The sequence below is a fragment of the Rhinoderma darwinii genome, chromosome 2 (assembly GCF_050947455.1).
Source record: "Rhinoderma darwinii isolate aRhiDar2 chromosome 2, aRhiDar2.hap1, whole genome shotgun sequence".
NCBI classification, from domain to species: domain Eukaryota; kingdom Metazoa; phylum Chordata; class Amphibia; order Anura; family Rhinodermatidae; genus Rhinoderma; species Rhinoderma darwinii.
In genome coordinates this window covers 26707806-26726626 of record NC_134688.1, presented here as the reverse complement: position 1 = coordinate 26726626, position 18821 = coordinate 26707806, and positions in this window count along the sequence as shown.

The following is an 18821-nucleotide window of genomic DNA, read 5'->3' as shown; positions in this document are numbered from 1 at the left end:
TTTGATGACTTATTTTATTATCCCACTAGGGGACTTTACTGTGCGATATTCCGATCGCTGCTATAATGCTCTGGTATACTTCGTATACCAGAGCATTATTGCCTGTCAGTGTAAATCTGACAGGCAATCTGTTAGGACGTGCCTCCGGCGCGTCCTAACAGGCATATGTCCAGGGCAGACCTGGGGGCTTTTATCAGGCCCCCGGCTGCCATGACACCCCATCGGAGACCCGCGATTTCATTCGCGGGCCGCCGATGGGTGACAGAGGGAGCGCACTCCCTCTGTAAACAAAGTTAAATGCCGCGGTCGCTATTGACGGCGGCATTTAACGGGTTAAACGGCCGCGATCGAAGTAAACTTCGATCGCGGGCGTTGGAGCAGGAGCTCAGCTGTCATCAGACAGCAGAGCCCCGGCTCTAACCGGCACGGGAGACCCGTGCAGGACTTAGACTAGGCTGACGTGAAAAGGCGTCAGCCTAGCCTAAAGCCCATTAGTGAATCACGTAAAAAGGCGTATTGGTGGTCACTAAGGGGTTAATAATCTAAATTTATGAAGATGGGAATAACCCCTTAAAGATTGATTTCCTTAAAAGAAACCAAGATACTTACTGCATATCCTATTGCCAATGGCTAACAAGGGACGCCAGGTGAACCACAAAATACTCCCTAACCAGGGAAAATAATTTTGGAATTCCATAAAAAGAAATGCGGCCCGAGAAAAACGCACATACTACAAATAGATGAGTACAACCAAAAAGGTCTTTCCTTTTTTTTCACCTGAACTGCATTTATAAAAGTTAATGGCTGCTACTTACCCATGATTGGGACATCTCCCTATGTATTGGGATGGCTTACTTTTAGACCCTGTTCATACAGAGTTTTTTGCCGCGGTTTTAGCCACGTAAAACACGGCAAAAACCGGCCAAAATTGCCTCCTATTGATTTAATGGGAGGTGGAGGCGCCGTGTAACATTTGCTACACTTATTAGGTTATTTAATTGGATAGTTAGAATTTGGGATGATTTTATATTACCATTAACCCCTTCACTACCCCAGACCCTGGGGATATTACCATTGATCCCTTTACTACCCCAGACCACCAGGGATATGTTAATTAATCTCTAAACCATCCTAGACCAACAGTGATATGTCAATAACCACCAAACCATCCTGAACACCAGAGATGCAATTTATTACACCATACCTTTAGGTATACGGGTAAGGACACACCCATTTGTCTAGCAATACATGACAAACAATTATGTCATATATACCCATTCGGTATAGAGAACCAACTTGTTCCGCAACTCTACTTATGTAAGATATTGCCCACATAATTTGGTGCACATATGGCAGTAATTTTAAGGCACTGTATACTAGTATTATTTGGGAATAGCCATTATATTTAGACATGTCCATTAAGCTACACCCACTTTTTTTTTCTGCTGTCTGTTGAGTGATCACCCTATAACGGATCTCAGGTCTACTTGTTTTGGTGGTTTTTGTAGTCCCCATGACGCAATAAGGCATAAAAATTTCTGCTTTTTGTAAACTTGAGATGGTAAAAGACATTGATTAGCCAAAATGCTGTGCCCTACTGAGAAAGGGTGACGCTTCATGTGATGTTTTCACTAAGGCTCATGATTGGAGCCCTTCAGCTGCCGGAGTCCTTACCATTAAATATCATATTCATTGTATAGATAATACAAAATGAACAGTGTTTTCCATTTACATGCTGTTAAAAAATTATCCAGTGAAGAGTTAAGATATTACTTACATAGTATGGCGCCACCTGGTGTTCAAAGTGTATAGCAATGTGCACGTCCATCTAATGAGCCTTGTGCTGGTCGACTCACATCAGTGGCGGATTAAGTGTACCATGGGCCCTGGGCTGTTGACACAACTTGGGTCCCCTCTTACCCCCTCACACGCAATTCAACCCCCCCAACCTGCTGACACTGTACCCGTCAGTGCCACTGACCTGACGGATACAGGTTTTAGCACTAGATACAGCTGCTCTGTATTCAGGATATAAAGCAGCTGTATCTCAAAAAGTAAAAATCATTTTTAATAAAAAGTATTTAGAAAGCTGCACCAAACACACTGATAGACTGTTTTATTAAAGAAAATAAATAAATAAATAAATAAATAAATAATAATTTATTTTTATTTTTATAACACCTCTTTAACCCCTTCCCCCTGCTTGCATTCTGGGCCCTAATGACAAAGCCATTTTTTAAGTTTTTCCATCGTCACTTTAGAAGAGCTATAACTGTTTTATTTTTGCGTCGACATAGCTGTATAAGGTCTTGTTTTTTGCGGGACAAGTTGTATTTTTTAATAGCACCATTTAGGGGTACATATTATTTATTGATTTACTTTTGTTAACTTTTTTTTGCCACTCTTTTTTGCATCCTAAATCTATGCCGTTTACCGTGTGGTATAAATAACACAATAACTTTATTCAGCGGGTTGTTACGATTGCAACGATACCAAATTTATATAGTTTTTGTATGTTTTACTACTTTTACACCGTAAGAACACATTTTTTTCAAAATTATTTGAATTTGTGTCTCCATATTTGAAGAGCCATAACTTTTTTATTTTTTCGCCGATGCGGTTGTACGAGGGCTTTTTGTTTTTTGCGGGACGACTTGTAGTTTTTATTGGTACCATTTTGTCGTTTTGATCACTTTTTATCACATTTTTTTAAGTCAGGATTCACAGAAAACAGCAATTTTTCCATTGTTTTTTATTTTTATTTTTTTACAGCGTTCACTGCGCGGGTTAAATAATGTAATAGATTTATAGTCGGGATCGTTACGGACGTGGCGATACCAAATATGTGTAACTTTTTTGCTTTATTTTGTTTGTTTTTTTAATAGTAAAGCATTTTGTAAGGGGAAAAAGTGGGTTTTTCATTATTTTTTTCCACATTTTTTTAAATTAACTTTGTTAAACTTTTTTTTACTAGTCCCACTACTGAACTTTATTATAAAAGCGATCGGATGATCGCATATTACACTGCAATACTTCTGTATTGCAGTGTATTACTGCCTGTCTGTGTAAAACGGACAGGCATCTGCTAGGTCATGCCAGGGGCATGACCTAGCAGGCATATCCTACAGCAGAGTTTCCCAACATTTTCAGGTTCGAGGCACCCAAGGAAAAACAAAAAATTCTCAGGGCACCCCTACCGAAAATTGTTTACAAAACGACAAAAAATGGCTAAAAACAAGCACTACACTCTTAGGGTATGTTCACACGGCCTATTTACGGACGTAATTCGGGCGTTTTTGCCCCGAATTACGTCTGAAAATAGCGCCTCAATAGCGCTGACAAACATCTGCCCATTGAAAGCAATGGGCAGACGTTTGTCTGTTCACACGAGGCGTATATTTACGCGCCGCTGTCAAATGACGGCGCATAAATAGACGCCCGCGTCAAAGAAGTGACCTGTCACTTCTTTGGCCGTAATTGGAGCCATTATTCATTGACTCCAATGAATAGCAGCGCTAATTACGGCCGTAATTGACGCGGCGTTCAAGCGCCTGCACATGCCGGTACGGCTGAAATTACGGGGATGTTTTCAGGCTGAAACATCCCCGTAATTTCAGCCGTAACGGACGCCCTCGTGTGAACATACCCTAAGGGCGGATTTACACGAACGTGATATACGTCCGTGCAACGCGCGTGATTTTCACGCGCCTCACACGGACCTATATTAGTCTATGAGGCCGTGCAGACAGTCCGTGATTTTTACGCAGCGGGTGTCCGCTGCGTAAAACTCACGACATGTCCTATATTTCTGCGCTGTTCGCGCATCACGCACCCATTGAAGTCAATGGGTGCGTTAAAATCACGAGCACCACACGGAAGCACTTCTGTGGGACGCGCGTGATTCGTGCAACAGCAGTAAGAAGTATGAATGAAAACAGATAAGCACCACGTGCAAAAATCACGCAGCCACGCATCATATAATGATGACACACGGAGCTGTTAAGTGCCTTTTGCGCACGCAAAACGCCGCGTTTTTTGTGAGCGCAAAACCCACACGCTCTTGTAAATCCGCCCTTAGGGTATGTTCACACAACGTTTTTTTTTGTAAGGCAGAAACTAAAAATCTGCCTCCAAATTCATTTAGGAATTTTGAGGCAGATTTTGAATTGACAGCGTTGTTTAACTTTTTTTTTTTGCTGTTTTTTGCCCACATTTTTTTTAAGCCGTTGAAGCGAATGCAAAAACTGCAGACAAAAAAGCACCAAACGAGCGCTGCAGGTTTTTTCTGCCTCCTATTAATTTCAATGGGAGGTCAGAGGCGGAAACCACTCGAAGACCATCAGCCCCCCACTCACAGTAAAATGACCCCTCAGTAAAGAGACCATAAGCCCCCTCCAGTAAAGTCACCATCAGCCTCAGTCCCCGTCCCCCGATAAGATGACCATCTGCCCCTCTAGTAAAGTGACCATCACAGAGGGAAAGTATGCTTACTCCTGGGGAAGGAATAAATAAGGAGGTATAAGAACAACAACTCCCAGAATGTCCAGGCTATTATTATGGGATAGCAGAGGACAATACAGGAGGATGTATAAGAGGAGAGAACTACAACTCTCAGCATGTCCAGGATGTTATTATGGGATACCAGAGGACATTACAGGAGGATGTATAAGAGGAGAGAACTACAAATCCCAGAATGTCCAGGCTATTATTATGGGATATCAGAGGACATTACAGGGAGGAGGTATAAGAGGAGAGAACTACAACTCCCAGCACGTCCAGGCTGTTATTATGGGATACCAGAAGACATTACAGGAGGATGTATAAGAGGAGAGAACTACAACTCTCAGCATGTCCAGGCTGTTATTATGGGATACCAGAGGACATTACAGGAGGATGTATAAGAGGAGAGAACTACAACTCTCAGCATGTCCAGGCTATTATTATGGGATACCAGAGGACATTACAGGAGAAGGTATAAGAGGAGAGAACTACAACTCTCAGCATGTCCAGGCTGTTATTATGGGATACCAGAGGACATTACAGGAGGCTGTATAAGAGGAGAGAACTACAACTCTCAGCATGTCCAGGCTGTTATTATGGGATGCCGGAGGACATTACAGGAGGATGTATAAGAGGAGAGAACTACAACTCCCAGCACGTCCAGGCTGTTATTATGGGATATCCGAGGACATTACATGAGGAGGTATAAGAGGAGAGAACTACAACTCCCAGCATGTCCAGGCTGTTATTATGGGATATCCGAGGACATTACATGAGAAGGTATAAGAGGAGAGGACTACAACTCCCAGCATGTCCAGCCTGTAGATATTGCTCCCATAGATAGTGCCCCCATAGAGCTCCCTGTAGATAGTGCTCCACATATAGCCCCCCTGTTGATAGCACTCTACATATAGCCCCCTGAAGATAGCACTCTACATATAGCTCCCCCTGTATATAGTGCCGTACATATAGTCCCACTGTAGATTGTATTCCACATAAAGCCTCCCCTGTAGATTGTGCCCCACATATTGCCCCCTGTAGATTGCGCTCTACATATAGCGCACCCAGTATATAGTGCTCTACATATAGTCCCCCTGTAGATTGTGCCCCACATATAGCCCCCTGTAGATGGCGCTCTACATATAGCGCCCTACATATAGTCCCCCCTGTAGATTGTGACCCACATAAAGCCTCCCCTGTAGATTGTGTCCCACATATAGCCGCCCCTCCTCCTGTAGATAATGCCACCCACACTTTTTAGTTGAAAACAAAAACATTTACATACTCAACGTGATCCCGTTCCCGCACTGTCCTGTGTCAATGCAGGCCTGCTCTCTTCTGAGCAGGTCTGCTGGGGCTGAGCGACGCCATCGCACCGTTGAGATGCGCTGACTTGCAGGGCAGAATGACATGCCCCATCAATCGGCGCCCATCAACAATGGAAGCTGTGCGATGATGTCATCGCGCTGCTACCATCGTTGATTGGCAGGGCAGAATGACTTCCTCCGCCAATCAGCGCCTTACTACAAGTTGAAAGGCGCTGATTGGCGGGAGAACTCATTCTGCCCTACCAATCAGCATCATTGCAAGGCGCTGAATGGTCAGGCACGGAACGTACCCGGCCATTTAGTGCTTATGCATGTAATTGTACTTGCGTTCTATAGACGCAGGTACAATTAATGCAGGAGGGGGTGGTGGCGGCTGGTTTCAATTGTGCCGCCGCCCCCTCAGAGAGGCAGCAGGGCGGACGGTGCGGCCCTATTCCCTCTAAGCCCACCCCATCTCCCCATTAGCGGCGCTAGCGCGCTGCAATGTGGTTTTATTAAAATTATGTGCGGTTCCTCCCGAATCGCCCATATGATAATCCGCCACTGACTCACATGCTCAGTCACTCTCCCCACAGTCACGTCTCTGCATAGTGCATTCACTGTACAGCCAATAGAAATAGCTTTCTGCCCTGCTTGTTAGGGAAGGGGCAGAGCCCCTGCAGTAGCATGGCAGTATAACTGACGAGGCTCCGTCTGCATGGGAAGTAAGGCCTAAATAACACGACCGTGCATTTGCAGCCACATACTATCCGCAATTCAGGAGCCGCAATTGCGGATAGTATAGAACACATTCTATCCTATCGTCCAGTTCACACCACCTTGGTTTCCACGGTCCATGCATTGCCCGGAACCCGAACCTCCAAAAAAAATATGACATGTCATTTCACGGACCGCATTTGCGGTCCGGGCTCCTCGTAGTCAATGCACATCTTGTGTGTGCACAATCCTTGATTGAAGACAGCCCACGGATGACACTCCGTGGCCCTCCCGTGCCGTAATCACAGACCGTGCACAGCTACGATAGTGTGCATAAGGCCTAAGAAAGGACTTTATTGTCAGCAGTAGGAGGAGGAGGAAATATTGATTCTACTCAAAGCCCCTCCCCCAGCAGCACAGATTAGCAGCAGCACCAAGGGTGATACATAGAAGGAAAATGATACAAATTTTTTTTTTTATAAATACTGCAAATTACATTAAAACAGCTGTTAACAGCATTTCTGGACTGTTGGTATGAAAATGATTCATGGGATAGCCACTTTACACTATTATTACACCTTTGGCTCCAGTGTTCATAAAAAAAAAAACTTTTATGACGGGTTCAACTAACTTTGACCTAGTTTAATTTCCAGGAAAATAAACATTCGTGAATGAAAATTTTCCATTTGTAAAACCATGACGGCCTTGGGAAACTGGGACACACTTGAGCTCTGCTGCAGTTATACAACTAATGCATATTGCTTGTTATTCACCTCCATTGCTGAGATATCATGTGGATTAATCCAGCAGAGAATGCGGGCAAACAGCATGTGCCCAAAAGCCTTTATAGCATGTTCAAAAGGCCTGCAGCCTCAAAAATAATATAATCTTTGTTTAATTGTGTCTAGCGCAGGGGAATGTAAGTATATGGAGCTACATGTAGTTGTATTGATATTCTCCAGTGCCAGCTGTAGGCAAGTTTTAGTCAGGTACCAATAGTTTATTAACTTTAATGATCCCAAATATTAGGAAACCTCACACACCTCAAAAACATGATGCCCTCCTCCATATTGCCATTTTTTGGTCTCCAATAAAACTGACCAAACCCAGCCTTTTTGTGTAGCTATGGTGGCACCCTTGCCTGCGGAATATCCTGATGACGTCATCATTGGAATTTCTTGTATAAATTTGAGGGGAAAGGATCTAATATTTAGAACAAAGAATCACAATGCAGCACCCCCTACAGTGAGGGTATGTATGTCTTTATGTGTTTTAACTAAAGACCTAGATCTGTCTGACATTGGAGTCTATTGTTTAATATGTATGTAACCCCTTAAAGGGAAGGTGTTATGAAATATTTTTATTTTTTTTGTAATATTGCTTTTAGTATGATATTAAAATAAATTTTACTTATTTGTGTTCTTGTGTTCTACTTTTTAAGTTTTTCTTACTTTTACTTCTCTATGGGGGCTGCCATTTTTTTTTCATCTCTGTATGTGTCGATTAACGACACATACAGAGAATGGAATACGGTACATACATCACCATAAAGAATGCGAACGGGAGCCGTTCCATTCTCTGCAGCGTACTCCGTCTGTGTGGGAACGGCGCATGCGCTGCTCCCACACAGACCAAAACGAAGCTCGTTAGCAGAGCGAAATCCGGCGCCATTTTCATGTGGACCGGAAGCCGCTGCCGGACAGTAAGATGACGACTTCCGGCCGCGGTTTCCGGCCATATGTTCAAGGAAGCGAGGATGCAAGGAATAGGAGCGGAGGCGGCAGCGGCGGCAGGAGCAGGTAATTTATGTTTGTGTATGTGACGTGTGTATTATGTTTGTGTATGTTCGTGTATGTTCGTGTTATACTGTCTGCTTAGCACTGTATCTAATCCTCCTACACTGTGCAGTCGCTCAGAAAATGGTGGCACACAGTATAGGAGGTTTGAAGATTCAAACCCCTCCTTCTCCTGGCACTTGCCAGAATAAGGGAGGGGGGATTGTGTGAGGACACTAGAGAGAGTGTGTCTACCCCAAATTTGCAGCATAAAGCAATGAGGTTGCTTTACTACATTGACCATGCTGCAATTTTGGCAACTGCTCCCTCTAGTGACCAGCACATGGAAATGTTATAAATTAGAATCTAATTTATAATATTTCCTGACTTGTGAAAAAATTAAAAAAATTAAAACAATGTGTAATCATTTAAATAATAATTGTTTAACTAAAAAAAAAAATGTATAGCGACATTCCCTTTAAGGACAGAGCCAATTTAGTACTTGAGGAAAGAATATAAATATTTTTTTTTTCTCGACGCAGCTATATGAGAATTTGTTTTTTGCAGGACGAGTTGTTCTTTATGTAGGTGCCATTTTTTGTTACATTTACATTATCGTTTAATTTATATAAATTTTTATTTTGGTAAAACTGCAAAAGAAAAAGCAGTTCCGCTGCAGTTTATATATGTTTATTTTTACAGTATACACCAAACATCAAGAATGACGCTTTAATTTGTTGTGCAGGTTGCTAGGGTCGTGACAATACTAAGTATATGTATATTATTTTATGTTTTTAGAATTATATTTAATAAAGTTTATTTATTGTAAAAAATGTGCATTTGTGTGTATTTTTCTTTACATTCCATTTTTTTAAATTAGTTTTACTTTTTATTCAATCCCATAGCGCGATTTTTCATTTTGATGTAGGTTTTTAACTTTAATATACTGGCATATATCTATATGCCAGTACATTAGCCTGTGTACTAATAGTATACAGGCAGTTGTTAGGGCATACCTATGCATGCCCTAACAACAGGAAATCCCTCAACGCATCCTGGGCTGTCTGTCTATATAAGGTGTGTCCCTCGATGGCGTTACAGGGATTTTCTGTGACGCAATCAAAGGGGGTCTCACCTTCTCATTTAATGTTTGAATGCCACCGTCAGCTTTGATCGTGGCATTCTAGGGATTAACGGCGGAGATCAGATCTCTGCCGCTAGAGCAGGGCTACGGCTGTGTACTACAGGCGTTGCCTGACTCCTGACTGCAGGGAGCAGCAAGTACTTTCTTACTTTTCTTTTCCCAGATATGCCACATTACTTAACACTAACAAATAACCATGCAACACATCAGTTTCTTTTATGTGGATGGGATTCGGCCACAGCTTTTATTTATTTTATTTTTTTCCACTTGTGGTAAAAACATGACAACTTATCGGCGAAGTCATAACGCCCAAGTCGGTCTCCCAGCAGCGTGAGACGCCCGTCGGTCCATAGCCCACAATTTAACTAAAGAGCCACCAGAAGTAGATCATGTACTCCTACACTGCGCTCCGACACCCACCAAGCAGAAACAAAGCCTGCTCAATACCATCTTGCAACCCTGATAAGAAAATGTCAAGGCCAATTTCGTTAAGGTGAACCCCATCCGGCCTCATCAGACGGCTATTGTCCCCTTCCAGCTGCCTATGGCGAATTATAACCCCACCCCGCTTACGAACAAAACGCACCATCCTAATGTTCACCACCCTACGGGCCATTTCCACTGCGCCTGCATCCCTAGCCCCCTGCCAAACCACCCTCGGGACCACCTCCGACCATACAAGTATCACTTCCGGAAAGAAAGCACTCAATCGTTCAACATCAGTTTTCATCAAAGTCAGCAATTCAGCCATTCGAACAAAACACAAGTCATTCCCCCCCACATGCAAAACTAGTACCACAGGCCATCAAACATTCCTGCTAAGTGAAACAATCTCCGGGAGGGCCTGACACCAGCGTAAGCCTTGCACACCCCTGCAGTGCATGTCCGCTGCTTGAAAACCCAAACTTAGTCCTCCAGGCTGACATTCAGCCTGCTGTACAGCCCAAAAGACTTTCGACTGGCCAACTATCCACACAGCAGGCCGTCCTGAAACAAAAGGGGAAAAGTGACATTATAACAACTCAGAGTGAACATACCCCGCATAGCACCGAGAACACCAATGTCTGATACGCATAACATCCCCCTCAGAAAGCCCAGCTTGCGCCGCCTCAGTAGCTGCGCATATGCAAAATAAATGAGTGCCATAATCACCCAGAGGCACACCCACTGCGGTCAGACCGTTCTTAAGCATTGTAGCAAATTGGTACCTCGTAAGTGGGGAGCTGTCAGCATGCATGAAGAATTGGGGCCCGATAGCACGAGCCGAAAGGAACGAGTAAACCAAGATGACTAGACAAGGACTACTAACCACAGAATTTAACAAAATCCAAGATCCCTTCCCGAACTGGTCTGTCTTAGAGCGACAAATACGCAAGCGGTCAAAACCTGTGCCCAAAATCACATCCCCTTGACCCAACCCACCCGACCTGGACTTCGCCGGAGTTACTCATTCGCTAATGCGCAGAGCTCCGAAGACGGTTAAGCCAAACAATAGGACTTCATAATGAGAAGAACACAGGGGAAGCAGGCTTTCAAGCTGCCGCAGTGCCCTCTGTGGATGCCGTCGCAGTGCCCTCTGTGAATGCTGCCACTGTGCCCTCTGTAGATGCTGCCACAGTGCCCTCTGTAGATGCTGCCACAGTGCCCTCTGTAGATAATGCCACAGTGCCCTCTGTAGATAATGCAACACACCCCTAGATAATGCCACAGTGCCCTCTGTAGATAATGCAACACACCCCTAGATAATGCCACAGTGTCCTCTGTACATACTGCCACAGTGCCCTCTGTAGTTGCTGCCACAGTGCCCTCTGTAGATGCTGCCACAGTGTCCTCTGTAGATGCTTCCACAGTTCCCTCTGGGACTCCAGCTGTGCTCCTGACATCACTGGGACTCCTGCTCTGGGGAAGCCCCTGAGATCATTGTCGATGTATGGACAGCGATGTCAGAGGCTTCCCCAGAGCAGAGCCTATACTAGCGCTCTGCCTGGGACACCAGCTCTGGGGAAGCCCCAGACATCGTGTGTCCAAACATGGACACCGATGTCATTGAATTCCACAGAGTCCATGAGCAGAGCCGATACTAGCGCTCTGCCCGGGACTCCGCTCTGGGGAAGACCCTGACACACTGTCCCTATATGGACAGCGATATCAGGGAATTCCACAGAGTCCTGGAGCAGAGCCTGTACTAGCACTCTGAACGGGACTCCGGCTCTGGGGAAGCCCCAGACATCGCTGTTCTTATGTGGACAGCGATGTCAGGGAATTCCAGAGTCTCGGAGCAGAGTCTATACTAGCTGCTCTGTGTCTTGCAGGCCGCAGATGACAGCCCCAGGGGCCACATGTGGCCTGCAGGCCGCGTGCTTGAGACCCCTGCCTTACCATATGCAGCCCAAGTTGAAGGAACCCCGGAATTTCTCACAAGCGGCATCAATCCTTGTGATCAGCTCCCACAGGCAAGGGTAACCCTCCAACCCTCTTCCGGCAAGAGGTCTCAAAACACTTGAAAATTGGAGATGTGATAAAGCATCAACAACAGCATTCTGAACTCCAGGCACATGACGAGCTGTAATCCAGATATTAAATTCCAAACAATGAAGGACCAAGTGGCGAAGAAGGCTCAATACTGGAAAAGAGGAAGAAGATAGCTGATTAATACAGAAAACCACGCTCATATTATCCGCCAAAAATACCACCCGCTTGTTAGCTAACTGCTCCCCCCACAACTCTACTGCCACCACTATAGGTTCCAGCAAAGGTTCTTACACAGCCCGCCGGTCTGCCAAACCAGGGGGCAAGGGTGTGCACACCAATGGAAACCCAGTTTGGCACCGAAACCTGCGGACTCCGCGGCATCAGTGAACAAGTGAATGTCCGCATTAGAGACCTCTGGCTCCTGATAGCACCTAAATACGTTGTATTTTGACAAGAATTCCCTCCATATCATCAAATCGGATCGTAACGCCTGTGTTATACGAATTCGGTGACCTGGGGACCTCGCCCCACGAGTGCACAACGACAAGCGTCTGGAAAAAACTCATCCCATAGGCATGACACGGCAAGCGAAAACCAGCAACCTCAATAAAGATTGCATCTAGAGGAGTGTAACCTTTCGCGCTGCTCAAAAACCATTAATGAGTTCACCCAATTTAGTTAGTTTGTCATTGGGCAAACGGAAGATCAGCTGCACCGTCTCCAATTCAATGGCCAAGAAGGACAATAAAGTGGACAAACCCTCAGTCTTTTCCTCAGATAAGGGTACCCCAAAACCACTGCTTGAAGAAACGAAAGGTATCCAACAAAAAACCGCAATGGGAACTATCAGCCGGGCCGGCAAAAAAAAATCATTCAAATAATGTAACACTGTCAATAAACCAGTCTCATATCGGACCACCCACTCCAAAAAGGAGCTGAATAATTCAAAGAAATTACACGATATGGAACAGCCCATGGGCAGGCACATGTCATAATAGTAGTCATCATCAGCCATACACCCCAATAAATGGAAACAGTCAGGATGAATCGGCAATAAACAAAAGGCCGATTCAATGTCGGACTTTGCTAGCAACGCCCCAGTGCCACAGGCCCTGACCAGTCGGACTGCCTTATCAAAGGATACATAAGAAACTGACGCTTCGTCTTTGGAAATCCTGTCATTAACTGAACCACCCTTGGGGAAGGACAAGTGATGGATTAATTTAAACTTGCCCAATTTCTTTCTTATGAACCACTCCCAAAGGGGACACCCGGAGGTTGAAATACTGGGGATGCCGGAACAGGCCTGCCATACGCCCCAAACTAACCTCTTTGAAAATGTTATCCCTAAGAATCTGCGGGTTGTCTCGGGCTGATTTAAGGTTACTGGTGCTAAAAGTGGACCAACTAAGGGTGGAAAGAATTAAGAAACCAAACAAAAACCCAAAACAGTGTATGCGCATCCTCTAATCTAGGATACAACGTGAGCCAGGGCGCTCACCGGAGTCCTTGGCATCCGCTTGACCTTGGGGCTTAGCGGGATGATTTTGTGGCCGAGCACACTTAACTGTGGCATGAGTGCCCCCACAAGTGGAACACTCATGCTTGAATCGACAGAGACCATAGAACCTGCAGTGCCCATCATTGAAGAGCCAGCAGGTGCCTGGTCTTTTATCAGCCACTGGGCCCCCCTGTGGCTGCTGCTGGCCCAGTGGCGCCCCCTGAATAGGGGTGCAGCCGATGAGACATCATCAACCTCAACCACACATCAGTGGCTTTACCCGCCCAACCAACAGACGGCTGAAGCGCCAAGCGACAACTCATTTCTTTGTCATATTGCCACCATGCTGAACCTCCGTGAGCCTTAAATGCATTATAAATCACATCAACATAAAAAAACAATTCTGAACACCTTTCTGTGTGCTGTTTCACCATAATACAACCCAGGACAGAAAAGGCTTGCAGCCAATTGCTCATTGTCTTTGCGACTTTGAGCCGTTTATCTAATGGCCGTTGCATACGCCTTTTATTATCCACTGAAGTCTGATCTACAGAGACTAGCGACCATATCTCTATATAAGTAATTTTCCCATATTTTTTATTTTTTTCACTAACATGAACACCTAGCGGGCTAACCCCGCAACAAAGACCCTCCCTATACAGCCCAGCCGGGACTAATCGTGGGGCAGGAGAGGGGGTAGGGGGAAGAACTGTAGGGGCCAGCTTATCAACTAAACTTTCAAAACCCCCAACTCATCATTACCCACCCCCCAAGCACCTACAAAAGGGTACTCACCAGGCAAGGAGGGCGCCACCGAGGAAGTAGGTGGTTCAATCAATGGCGCGCTCTCCGGCAACACTGACGGCATAGGAGGAGGGGGCTGTTGAAATTGTCAAAAATATTTTAATTATCTTTATATGTGTGAACCTAAAAGTGCTATAGACAGTTGTCACTGGAGCTCACAGCTCTGCTGACACAAGAGCCTACATGGGGGGATGGCTATTCTATTTCAAGTCGTTTAGTTTATGGCTTTGCATTTCAGCTGTTACAAAGGCAACGTGAGAAAACGTGCTGACATTGTATTTCTTATGGCTAAAGATATATGTGGAGTTTTGGGACATTACCATATTTAGAATACTCATGCTTTGCAAGTATGAGGTTACCACCTACTCTCATTTCTTATAAATAAAGATGGATCCGCCCCCTGTGGGCAGAGACTGTTTGAACACTGAAGCTGCGTGTCATGGTCTCTCTCCGGCCGGCCTCTCTCAGATCCACCATTGAGAGAGCATTCATTAATTTGGAACTCATAGACAAATGCAGATAATGTCAAACGTTAATGGACAATGTAAATTCTGCAGCGACATTACTTGGGGGCTCGTCCGGGATTCTCAACACAGATCGAAGGCGACAATCGAAGGTGGATGACGGCTAAGATAACGGAGAACTGCACACAAAACCGGTGAGTAAGAAATGTTATTCTTACTGTGCACTTCTCTCTTGTTTTAGCTGCTGTCCAGGTATTGTCTCTTTTGACTATTTGGGAACATGAACACCATTTGTCTATGAGTTGTATGTATGAATTATAGGAATAGGCGTGTGAGTAGAAATGAATCTGTGAGAGTATCTGTGAGAGGCTGAGATAAGGGAGCGTTTGTTTTCTGATCCCAAAACATACAAAAACAACCAAATACGAGATAACACTAAACGGCCTGTCCGAAGTGTTCCCTCCGGCCCCTGGGTTTAGTATGTATTAAGATCAGGTTGCAAATTGATCCTTGCAGAAGTGACGGGTAACCATCCCCGCCCAAGTGATTGTTAGGACTTTCGCGTATCCAGACTGTGACCAATAGGAGGCGCACCTGGCCGGAAGTAAGAGTACGTATGTGGGCTAATCCTCGGACGCCCAATCTGAATGAGTTGCTGATTATTAAGTAACATTTCTGTGACTAGAAAGTTTATAGAACATCCATGGGCGCCTGAGACAGTAAGATAGTTTGGCTGCTGTTTAGGAAACCGATCAGATATACGCGGTTGCCCTACTGATCATAGGGAACCCCCATGACAGACTAAAGGATTTAGCAGAGTGCGTTGGGTCCTGGAGAAAATAAAAAAAAATAAAAAAGCAGGAACCCCAATGACAGACTAAATGTAGGCTGAAGGGTTAAGTAGGCCAGGAAAATAGACTGAAGAGTTAGTACGGATGTGGCCAGGTTTGTCTTGACTCTGATAACTTGCTGCAGCGTGACATCACACAGCAAAAGAAAAAGTCAAGATAAGGTTGGCTACATTAGTAAGTCTGGGATTTAGCAGAGGGCATGGGGAAATCTGGATCGAAGTATGCCCAAGGTGAAGTGCTGGCCAGCCGGGAATTCGGGCATAACACCCAAGGTACAGGGTGTGGTAAAACAGCAGCAGATATTGTTAAAAACCAATGTGGGGAAGGGGCAGTAAATGAACCTGAAAAAAAACTAACAAAAAAAAAAAAAAAACGGGAATGCCCAAGTAGGTACTTTTCACTTATACTAGAAGGGATGATTTCTTGAGAGATGATGGGCCCTGGATTAGTAGACAGAGTTGCAGAGAACAGATAGAAGTGATTGAATGCACCAGATAAAAATAGGGAAAAAAAAAAAAAAACACATGGAAGCACAGTTGTCAGTTGTCAGTAAGAATTGACCAGCGTCTATTTCTATAGATAGAGACATTCCAGTAGAAAAGAATGTGCCAACTATAATTCTTCTATGTACAGCTTTATAAACCAAAGGTTTCCAGAAACAAGAGGTTTCCAGGGGTGACATGCGAGCAGTTATTAGCCAAACATAGAGAGAAAGGCGTCATCAGAATTCATAAAGGAATCAATTAACTCTTCACTTCCTAAAAAGGGAACATTGGGTGAAATGTTCAGGGATTATTGATAGAGAGATGGACGTGGATTAGGAATTGGCTAGAAATAGAGTTAAAGCCAATAGGATAATTGTAAGTGTAATGAACACGGATAGTAGAAGAAGTGAGATTGATAAAGTGAAGATTCTTATGTATTTCTATCCAGATATGATTGTTGGAATATACTGTATATCATCTGTCCTAAATTGTCACTAATGAAATTTCCTCTCGTTATAGGAGTTTTCCAAGACATTTTAAACAATACTGTAAATCTTTTTCCTTTTTGGTTTATTTAACAGTCATTTTAATAATTGCATGGAATGTCTAACAAGATTTATTGTTAATCTATAGTAACCGTGTTAGACTAATAGAACTAATGATAAGAGAACGAGTGTTACTTACAAGAGCATGCCTCAGATATCCATTGTGGAAAAAAAACATGTGAAGAGGTTTTGTCATTGATTGACATGAGCACATGGTGACATTTTGACGTTGTAGCTCATAAGTTTTGGCTAGTAAGGGGTTAATTCTACATTCTCTGTTATCTGTAGTTTAGCTGTGTCTGCAGAAAGTGCACATATAGTGCAAAATAAGAAGACAGGATTAAGTATTATATGTTTTATGTTTATGTTATATGTTACGTTATATGTGTTTTATGTGTCGACCACAATGGAAAACTTCATTCATATTTAAATTTAATATGATGCGCATTACTAAATGATTATAGTTCATTGGATGAAGAATCCAAGAATAGGAGTTTATACACAGTCACTCTAGTTATATACTTGTTTTACATAAGGTCACACACAAAAGGTTTACACGTATGAGATTGGATTCTCAGTACTGAGAGTGTCTGGGAACAGCTGGTATTGTGAGTGACTGGTGTGTGAGTGACCGGTGTGTGTGCTGAACTATTTTTAAAGGGAAATGGTTTCTTTGAAATCACCACATGAGAAGTGAGTCAACAAGAAAGATTTTTATGTCATTGTTACATTTTAGTTTATGATTATTTGATATTAACAAGTTTCTATTGGCATATGATGACGCATATAGTGCACGATATGTTTCATCATTTGTCTTAATAGATTGGTTTATTTAATAATTTACATATACTAATTAAGGAAACAAGTATTTTGCAAAGCTCTATTATTTAATTATAAGAGTATCCTTTCTGTTTAATGATGGTATATACATTACATATGCACATGACACACACATACACACACACACACACACACACACACACACAGTAACATATTGGGAATATATTTTATGAAATTAAAATGCAAATAAGATGACAGCATTCACAGGAGCTGTTGTCACGGTTATGGTGTCAGATTCCTGTCCAGTCCTTGCAGCAATGTACGTTGTCATTCGATATAAGTCTGATGGACAGATTGAAGTTACTGATGATATGCAAAATTCCATGTGTGCTGCACTCTATGGGGATTGCACTAGGAGGAAGACCTCACACCTCAGGAAATATTGAGGGCGGTCCTGTCCTTCTTCTGGGCACAGGGTAAACAGACGTAGGACGCATGTCTGTGGCCCCTGTGATTGTTAAAATTGTTTGCAAACAGCCCCAAACCTCAGTTGAAGCAGTGCCCTCCGAGCCTCCCACAGTTGAAAAGTATTGATAACCAGATAAGACAGTATTTGGAGGCCGAGGTACCGAAGAAATGTGTATGTCCTTATAATAAGCCCTTCTCCCTCAGAATGCCAGACAACTTTGTACCTTCCGTCTTGTATCTGTGTAGTAGCAGCAGCTGCTCTACTCAAAGACAAGACAACAGACATAGTGCTAAGATTAGCCTCTAGTTCTCAGGGTGCCCCATGCTGTTAGTGAGATTCTTCATCAAGCACACACTAAGCACATGTCTACTAAGTATAAGACCAGTCTCATGGCCCCATATAAAACTAACCATACATTGATGTACAGTGTTAAACCCTACTACATTGCTTCCGCAGGGTTCAACAGAGGAGGAACAGATGGATATATGGTCAATGGGGGACTTGAGAGGGAATGTGATAAGTCACAGGAAATAGCAGACAGTGAATTTCCAGCCTGGTGGGAAGTTGATTTCTCAGCACATTTGATTCCCCAGTACATAGATCATCAACATAATTGTCTTGAATGCCAATAGAGATAAAAACATAAAACAATGTAACAAAGGATCCAATATCTAATCCAGCTTTTGAGTTTCTTTTGTAGATGGTTCCAGGTACCACCATGAAGGATGCTACAAGACTGGGTATATACTGTCACCACCGAAACAGAGGTAATAAAGTAACAACCACTCCCATCCTCCGTGTCAGCACAGGAAGTGGAGGAGAAGGTACTCGCTGAGGTGTGTAGACTGACTGAAGGTAAAACCGCAAACATATATACTGACTCTAGATATGCTTTTGGTATTGCACATGATTATGGCCTAATCTGGAGGAGCAGAGATTTTGCTGGATCCACGGGTAAACCCATAATGTTGAGAGAGTGAGAGAACTGATTGAGGTTCTGACACTGC